This window comes from Staurois parvus, unplaced genomic scaffold, assembly GCF_062004578.1.
Source record: "Staurois parvus isolate SC_StPar_1 unplaced genomic scaffold, SC_StPar_1.0 ptg000955l, whole genome shotgun sequence".
In the NCBI taxonomy this organism is placed as follows: domain Eukaryota; kingdom Metazoa; phylum Chordata; class Amphibia; order Anura; family Ranidae; genus Staurois; species Staurois parvus.
Genome location: NW_028318751.1, coordinates 184,962 through 195,042, shown reverse-complemented (window position 1 = coordinate 195,042; position 10,081 = coordinate 184,962). Strand labels below are relative to the sequence as shown.

At 39.2% G+C, this 10,081-nt stretch overlaps 1 pseudogene; it reads left to right on the top strand.

Annotated features, from left to right (window-relative positions):
- The first annotated feature begins 9,292 nt into the window (after positions 1-9,292).
- Positions 9,293-9,364, top strand: LOC149441715 (U6 spliceosomal RNA; annotated as a pseudogene).
- The last annotated feature ends 717 nt before the right edge of the window (positions 9,365-10,081 follow it).

Here is a 10,081-nt window from a genome sequence, read left to right as displayed (position 1 = left end):
CTGCAAGCTTTAACCAGTGCTCTGCAGGACACTAAAAGTCACAAGATTGCTATATACTGCTGATGATAAAAAGTATTTAGCAGTTTATATTACTAAAATATTTGCTTTTCCATGTTCTGTGTAGTGTGGGAGACCAGATATAGTGAATGGGTCCAGGGTTTAGTAATACTTTAACAAATAATTAGAACTTTGAATTATAAATTTATATGGCAAAAAATAGAAGACAGAAGATGTCAGTGCCAGCCCAATTATCTGCTGCTGATGCATTCCCTGCCCACTGACCTAATGTATCCATATTAGGTCAATGATATCATGAGCATCCCCGTCCCTTTCACTTAATTGTGTAGCAAAATTCACTTTCCACAAATTTCATTGGAATTTATATGTGGACTTCTTAGCTGCTTTCCCGCCGCCCATAGCGGAAATACTGCTACAGGGCGGCAGTTGTGTGCAAAATCACGTATGTATACGTGATTTAGCATTTCCGAGTAGGGGGCGCGTGTGCCCTACCTGCACTGCCATTCTTGGCGGCAGCTGTCAATCACTAGGTCCCATCCGGTGATTACTCACTGGTGCCCAGTGATTGCAGGGGGGGGGAGAAGTAAACAAAACAGTGCTCCTCCTTGTCAGCTCCTGCACACTGCTTTGCATGGTTGTGCACAGCACAGCCATACGAAGCAGTGTGCTTACAGTGAAGCACAAACACAGAACATCATGTAAAATGGCACACAGTTAACCCTTTGATCGCCCCACATGTTAACCCCTTCCTGTACACCTGTAAAACCATTCCGGTTTTGGAGGTCATCTCATTGTTTCCCATCTAGTGCACTTGTTGTTAATTTCATTAATACCAAAGCAGCTGAAACTGATTAACAACCCCCTCTGCTACTTAACTGACCAGATCAATATCCCAGGAGTTGACTTGATGCTATACTCTGATTAAAAAGTGTTCCTTTAATGTTTTTGAGCAGTGTGTATGTATGTATATATATATATATATATACACTATATTGCCAAAAGTATTGGGACACCTCTCCAAATCATTGGATTCAGGTGTTTAAATCACCTCCATGGCCACAGGTGTATAAAATCAATCACCTAGGAATGCAGACTGCTTCTACAAACATTTGTGAAAGAATGGGTCACTCTCAGGAGCTCAGTGAATTCAAGTGTGGTACTGTGATAGGTTGCACAGTTCGCATAATTTGCCAACTGTCTGCAGAGTCAATAGCTAAAGACCTCCAAATTTTTGCCAGAAGAACAGTACATGCCTGACTGCATAGTGCAAAGTGTAAAGTTTGGTGGAGGGGGGATTAATGTGTGGGGTTGTTTTTTAGGGGTTGGGCTTGGCCCCTTTCTTTTAGTGAAGGGAACTCTTAAGGCATCAGAATACCAAAACATTTTGGATAATTTCATGCTCCCAACTTTGTGGGAAGAGTTTGGGGATGGCCCCTTCCTGTTCCAGTATGACTGTGCACCAGTGCACAAAGCAAGGTCCATAAAGATATAAATGAGCCCGTTTGGGGTGGAGGAACCTGACTGGCCTGCACAGAGTCCTGACCTCAACCCCATAGAACACCTTTGGCTAGAATAATTATGTACATGTTGTTTTTTTTTTCATTTTTTATTTTTAATAAATTGCAAAGATTTCAAAACTAACCTCTTTCATGTTGTCATTATGGGGTATTATTTGTAGAGTGTTGAGGAAAAAATTAATTTAATTTTGGAATAAGGCTGTAACATAACAAAATGTGGCAAAGGTTAAGTGCTGTGAATACTTTTTGGATGCACTGTATATAAAATTTGTTTAGCTCATTACATGAAAGTAAGGTTAATAATATGACTTGGATTACAAAATCTTCAGTTTTACTCAAATTAGCTGATGCAAAAATGAATACACCCCACAACAAAAACTACTACATCTAGTATTTTGTATGACCTCCATGAGTTGTAAGGACAGCCCCAAGTCTTCTAGACATGGAATAAAAAGGTTGGCGACATATTGCAACATCTATATTTTTCCATTCTTCAAGAATGACCTCTTTTAGAACCTGAATGCTGGATGGAGAGTGATGCTCAACTTGTCTCTTCATAATTCCCCATAGGAGTTCGATTGAGTTCAGATGAGGGGAAATACTTGGCTACTGAATCACTTTCACCCTGTTCTTCTTGAGAAATGCAACATTGACATTAGATGTGTGTTTTGGATCATTGTTATGCTGGAAAAGTGCACGACGACCACTGGCCAGTGATGGTAGCATCTTCTCTTTCAATATACAGCAGTACATCTGTGAATTAATGATACAGCCAATGAAATGCAGCTCCCCGACACCAGCAGCACTCATGCATCCCCACAGAAGGGCACTGCCACCACCATGATTCACTGTAGGCACCATGCATATTTCTTTGTATTTCTAACCTTTGCGATGCCATACAGTTTTGAAGCCATTAGTTCCAAAAACATGTATCTTGGTCTCATCACTCCAGAGTACAGAGTCCCAGTAGTCTTCTTCAGCATGGGCCCTGGCAAATTCTAGGTGGGCTTTTTTGTTCATGGGCTTTGGGAGAGGCTTCCTTTGTGGAGACACCCATGAATGCCATTCTTCTGCAGTGTACACCATATTGTGTCACGGAAAACAATCACCCCAGTTTGGCTTTCTACTTCTTTAGCTAACTGCAGTGAACCTGCATGGTGATTTTTCTTGATCCCTTTTCATTAGAAGATGCTCCTGTCTAGGTGTTAACTTCCCTGGGTGGCCTGGTCATCTCTGTAAGATGGTTGCAGTTCCATCTTTTTAAAATTTTTGTATCACTTTAGCGACAACATTCTGACTGATAAGTAAAGCTTTACTGATCTTCTTGTAGCCTTCAGCTTTCTTGTGTAAAGAAATTATTTTCTTTTTCGGACCTTGTGACATTTCTCCTCCATGTGGTGCCATTGCTGACAGCATGAAATGGGAAGGGGTTTTCTTTGTTAAGTAATGCCCTTCTATAATCAACTGCTTGCTGGAAACCTGTTTAATAAATAATTAGACTCACCTGTAGTTGAATTCTTGTTAATTAAGATTTTTTTGTCTAAATTTTAGCTTTGTTCCTAAGACTTTCATTTTTGCAACATGGTCTTGAATGAATTTGTTGGGAAAAATACTTTTTTGTGTGCAAATTAACAAATCTTGTTTTTTGCAATCAATGGCTCGCATTTGTGGGAGTATTTTGTAGTATAGTGTCCCATAGAAAATGCTGAGCACTGTGTGTGTGTGTGTGTGTGTGTATATATATATATATATATATACACACACACACGGGGTGTTCAAGTCAAACCAGGACTTTTAATTTGCCAGGTATAAAAAGGGATTCTAGCATGGCAGTACTACACACTAAGTGGCAAGTGTGTCCTATTACTGATGTGTGACGCACATGTCGCGGGCCAGTCCAGAGACCATAATCAAGATGGCAGACAACAGTGTTAGCGTGTGGTGATGAAGTTTCTTGTGAACGAAGGTGTAAAACCTGCGGATGTCTACATAAGACTTCGAGCACAATATGGTGATGAGACGGTCAGCCGCAGTAAGACATTTGATTGGTGTAAACATTTCAAAGATGGCCATACATCTGTCAGCGATGATCCTGGCCATGGTGGTTCCCAGCCCACAGCAGTCATTCTTGTGTTCAGTGGGTGGAATGCTTGATCCTGGATAATCGAAACATAACCTGTCATGTAATTGCACAAGAGACAAATCTTTCTGTGGGAATGGTGAACATGAACACAATGAAGACAAAGTGAAGCCGGCTGTCCTAGGATAGTTACATAGTTAGTCTGGCTGGAAAAAATACAAAAGTCCATCCAGTTCAACCATAGAACCAAAAAAGGTATAATCCTATACCCACAGTTGATCCAGAGGAAGGCAAAAAAAACCCAGCAAAGCATGATCCAATTTGCTCCTGCTGGGAAAAAAAATTCCTTCCTGATCCCCCGAGAGGGAATCGGATATTCCCTGAATCAAATTTACCTATAAATGTTAGTATCAAGTTATATTCTGTGTATCTAAGAAACAATCCAGGCCTTTTTTGAAGCAATCCACTGAGCTGGCCAGAACCAACTCTTGAGGGAGTCTATTCCACATTTCACAGCTCTCACTGTGAAGAAACCTTTCCGTGTTTGGAGATTAAATTTCTTTTCCTCCAGATGTAAAGAGTGCCCCCTTGTCCTCTGTGATGACCTCAGGGTGAAAAGCTCTACACCGAGTTCACTATATGAACTACTGATATATTTATACATGTTGATCATATCCCCCCTTAATCTCCTCTTCTCAAGAGAGAATAAATTCAGTTCCTCTAATCTTTCCTCATAGCTGAGCTCCTCCATGCCTCTTACCAGTTTGGTTGCCCTTCTCTGCACTTTCTCCAGTTCTCCAATGTTTTTTTTTTGAATTGGTGCCCAAAACTGAACTGCATATTCCAGATGAGGTCTTACTAATGATTTGTATCGGAGTAATATGGCATCTCTCTCTCTGGAGTCTATACCTCTTTTAATACAAGAGAGGATTTTGCTCGCTTTAGAAACCGCAGCTTGGCATTGCATGCCATTATTAAGCTTGTGATCTATCAGAACTCCCAGATCCTTCTCCACCATTGATTCCCCCAGTTATACCTTCCCCCCCAGTATGTATGATGCATGAATATTCTTAGCCCCCAATTGCATGACCTTACATCTATCAACATTAAATCTCATTTGCCACATAGTTGCCCAATTAAACAGTGCATTGAGGTCGGCTTGTAAGTTGAAGACATCCTTTAAGGACGTTTTTCCACTGCACAGCTTGGTGTCATCTGCAAATACTGAAATGGGATTGTCAATCTCAGACCCTATATTGTTTATAAATATATTAAAAAGTAAGGGTCCCAACACTAAACCTTGGGGTACACCACTGATGACCCTAGACCATTCAGAGTATGAATCATTAGCCACTACTCTTTGAATACAATCTTTTAGCCAGTTTTCTATCCATTTACATACAGATTTTTTCAAGCCCGTAGACTTTACCTTACACATTAGCTGTGTGTGGGGAACTGTGCCAAATGCTTTGCAAAATCCCAGTATACCATGTCCACCGCCACCCCTCTGTCCAAGGTCTTGCTCACCCCCTCATAAAAAGAAATCAGATTTGTTTGACAACTTCTGTCTTTCATGAATCCATGCTGTCTGTTGTTTAAAATATTTTTTTTGCAGCAAGAACTCATCTACGCTATGTGGTCATTTATTAAACTCTCCAGTATTTTCCCTACTATAGAAGTTAAACTAAAAGGTCTATAATTACTTGGTAAAGATTTTGACCCTTTTTTAAATATTGGCACCACATTGGCCTTACACCAATCCAGTGGTACTATGCCAGTCATTAAAGAGTCCCTAAACATTAGAAACAATGGCTTTGAAATGATTCTTTAAGGACCTGTGGGTGTATGCCAATCCGGTCCAGGTGCTTTATTCACCTTTATACTGTCTAAATATTTTTGGATCATATTAATTGTGAGCCAATGTGGATCATCTGGAGCTGTGTCAATACCGTGCCCATTATGTACAAGAGCTCCCCTATGCTCCTTCGTATACACAGAGCTGAAGAAGGTGTTAAATAAATTTGCCTTCTCTTTGTCCCCAGTCACCCACTCTAGATGATTTTGTAAAGGGCCTACATGCTTGGACCGAACCTTTTTACTATTAATATATTTGAAGAATTTTTTGGAGTTGGTCCTGCTATCTTTTGCAATCTGTTATATTCTTTGTAATGTTTAAACGATGATAGCGTTCCTTCATTTTTACATTTAATAAAAGCTCTTCTCTTATTATCTATATCCTTTTTAACTTTGGCCGTAAGTCACATAGGTTTGATTTTTTTGTCTTTTAAACTTGTTGCCCATGGGAATATATTTTGCAGTGTGTTCACGTACAGTCTTTTTGAAGAACTCCCATTTGTGTGTTGTGTTCATCAATGCCAATATTCCCTTCCAGTCTAAGTCTTGGAGAGCAGCTCTCAGCCTTGGAAAATTAGCTCTCTTGAAATTGAGCAATTTTATTTTTCCCGTATGTGCTTGCTGTTTACATCTAACAATAAATGAAATCATGTTATGGCCACTGCTACCCTGATGTTCTTTTATATGGACATTCGTAATAAGATCTGCATGGTTTGAGATTACCAGGTCCAGCAGAGCATCATTCCTAGTAGGGACTCTATGAACTGTACCATAAAATTGTCCTGTAGGATGGTTCAGACATACTGACAAATCTTTCTATGCTGAAGTTTTCTAGTTGTTATTTAAACGCTGGGATAAGTGTATAAATGTGACAGGAGAGTATGTTGAAAAATAAATGCCATTTACATTCCTTGAAATGTATTCTTTTATTATATAAACTTAGAAGTCCCAGTTTGACTTGAATGCCCCTTGTATATAATATGATTTTTTTAGCATTTAATTTTAGTTTCTAATTCATACACTATCAACATTTGGGAATGTATAAAATCAATTATACCACTAACAGTTTGAGTAAATTATATTTCAATTGTGTAGTATTACCCGATTAATGTTTTACATTTTACAATTATAACTGTTTTTATAAGAACCTATAAATATAGTATTGACTTTTGACAGGAGACATAATTAGTATTTAATTTGTGCAACTCTGAGTACTGTGTTCAATGAATGATGCAAGTATTTTCATTGTCTAACTTTTTGAATTACCACGTTGTGTAACAGTGGTTATCGTATATAACACAAGGATTTTGTCTTCAGTCTTCTCCATTTTCTAAAGATGTATGAGACTCTGTAGAATGTGATTTAGTTAGTGAGTTTATCTTGATTACGGCATATTACTTGGGTATGGTAAGTCATGGGGCTTATAAGCACAACCTCTGCAGTGTGGATGGGTAGAATCTTGGGCAATGTTTAAAATGTTACTAAACCCAGGACCCTACATGCTCTATATCTGGTCTCGCACAGCATACAGAACATGGAAATGCAATTATTTTAGTAACTATAAACTGCTAAATACCTTTTCTCATCAGCAGTTAGAGAAGCCTTCTGACTTCTATCAGTGTACAGCGAAGCACTGGTTAAAGTTTGTAGGAGGAGTTTTTTCTCCTCTGACTGTCCTATGAGGCTGCATTACCCTTTAACCTTTGTCTGGACAGTGCTGATTGGCCCTCCCCTGATCATATGCACCCTCCCCCCAAAAAAAAAACCCTCTCTAGAGCTCTAGCAATACACACCAAACTGAGCATTTTCTAGTGCCTCCTAGGGCTCTGTACTATCAGCAGATGGATTGTAGACAGTAGAAGAAGGGAAGGATCAGAGAGGTTTGGTGACAATAGAAGAAGGGGAGGATCAGAGAAGAAAGGATCAAACAGCCTTTTTACACAATGCAGAGGATTAACTCCTTAGGTTCCCCCTTGAGTATAACAAGCATGGTTTACTGCACATACAGATTGATTTTACTGTTGTGGGTTTAGTAACACTTAACCATGTCCTTTTAAACTAGACTTATATTTTGGTCACACCCAAAAATTGCCATGGCATGTAAAGTGTTCTTATTTTCTGAGGGAGCCCTGGAGAGCACCTCATCTTTTAGAACCCTATCAATACCCCAATTGATACACCTGCTTTTTTTCTTGGAAAAATGTGGCATATATACAAAGTCGTAAGCACAGTCCTACAACAATATCAGTATTTATGTTAAGCCGGTACACACAGGCCAAACATCAGCCAAAAAAAGAATGGCTTGGCCTCTCATTTGGAATCTAAGGGTATGAAAAACGAGAATCAGGCCTAGCGCCAATGCGGGGCTTCGAGCCAGCAAAACATGGGATGCCATTCCATGCAAGGAAAAAATTGTTGTATATTGCCACTTTTCCAAGTATAAAGTTGGGAATGAAAGACTCCTAGAGAAAAGGCGAAGGAGAGACAGTGGAGAAGAAAAGAGAAAAGAAAGAAAGAAAAAAATAAATAAATAAATAGAGCATTTGATGGAAGTGTCCATCTATCTGGTCTCAAAGAAAATTGTCACAAGCCTAATTCCTAAGAAATGGCAATATTTGAGGGGAATAAGAAAATGCGAAAAGTCATGAAAAGTCTGGAAATGTGGAGATGTTTTCATTGGTAATGGCCAGTAACTCTTCCATTCACATTCTGAATTATAATTCAGTAACCCACTCTCAAATGGTCAGTATCCTGGGGGACTTCCAGTGTGTGGAAATGAGAACTCAACCCACCATAGGCAGAAATTGGAACAGACCTCCTTAATATTTTTAATCGTAGCACCTGTTTTTATTTACTGTGCCACCAATGACCTGCTCTTTCTCACCTTGGCCATTGGGGAGTTCAGGAGACAATATCAGAAAATGTATTCTTCACAGAAGACCAGGAAAGGGGTCATATTGTAAACGGTAACCCCTGAAAATTATACAATGTTAGAACAGATGAACAGAGAGCAAAAAGGTAAGCATAGAGTGCTGGAAAGGAGGTGTCAGGACATGATCCAGAAAGGTATTAGCAAATAGACTGATAATGTCGGTTTCAAGCCTTTGTTATTTTAGTGTTATAAGGTCTTGTTTTTCAAGGTAAGAATGGTCTCTGGTAATCAATGCCCTACATAGCAACCAGATTGTTTTTTTTCTATCTTTAGTGCAGCTTAGGACAGCAAAATGTAAGATAATGATGGTTGGTAGGGGGCAGTACATGTAATGTAACACAGACTTTCTCAACTAGAGTTCCTCCAGAGGTTGCTAAGGGTCCCTTAAGTAGTGGTAATTCATATCCTTTCTACAGTGACCCCCAATGTGAGAGGGCAAATTTTCACTATTATCCAATGTAAAGGTACACTTCCACACTGACTGCCAGTGTAAAGGGGCATTCTACTCACCAGCAATGCAAAGGGGAACTACATTGACCAGCAATGTAAGGAGGCATTTATTCAATCACTACCAATGTAAGGGCCACTTATCCACTGCCCACTAGTGTATTCTTGACCATTATCAATATTTGTTTAAATATAAAATTATTATTGTCATACCGAGCAGGGGGTGTTGTTAGGTAAACTGCATGCTAAAAACCTTATAAAAGTTTGTTTTTATTTAAAACTTTCCACAACCTACTGATTATGATAATGTGTCATGAGCTGTAGATAAAATGACCCCATGGCTATTGTCCTTGTTAGTATATACACTTTCTTAAAGTGTAACTAAAGGTAAAATGTGTGGTTTTTTTTTTTCTTTTCCATTTTGGATATATATATGCCACGTATGTGCTTCATGAGCACATATACTAAAAATTGGAACAATACAGAGAAGATTAGCATGGCCCCTGTGCAATGGATCAGCGCATGTAGCGCACCCTTATAACCCCTGTGCAATGGATACCTTTCTGTACTGCATTTTGTTTAGTTAGCTTTGTTTCAAGCTCTTTCTTTTTTTTCCTGGCTATTTCTTCACCCGGTGATCCACACTGACAATGCTTGATCACCATATACTATATCTATGGGGAAGTAATGTTTCCCCCTCTCCCAGGCCTGGAGGCCTGGACCACAGACACCTCCCTGCCCTATTTATAAAAAAAGGAGATTGTATAAATGGACTTTATAGGCACAGAGACCACATACGCAGAAAATATAAGATCAATGTTCCTTTATTTAACATCACATCACATATAGACAATTTTGGATAAAATGTTGTACAGTGTTCCCGCAATGAATGTCCCAAAGCCCAACATATATTCAAAAGGTTGACAACCAGTGATACAGCGTAGAAGTTACCACCAAAGTAATCCTGTGGAGGCGGCAAGGAACATTCAAAGACTGAAGAGAATGCCCGACATGTTTCGTGATGACAGTCGCTTCCTCAGGAACTAATTATATATCTAAAAGAGATACGTATACTTAGACAAACAGAAAAACATGAACATCAAACACAATTAAGCATTGTAAAATTGTTAGAAGTTAGCACTTACAAAATAGATCATTATGCACCAGACAGCAGTGGACCCTTCAATCACACAGGGGAAAGCCTCCTCTGAATCCAAGGTGGGGGGAAGACAT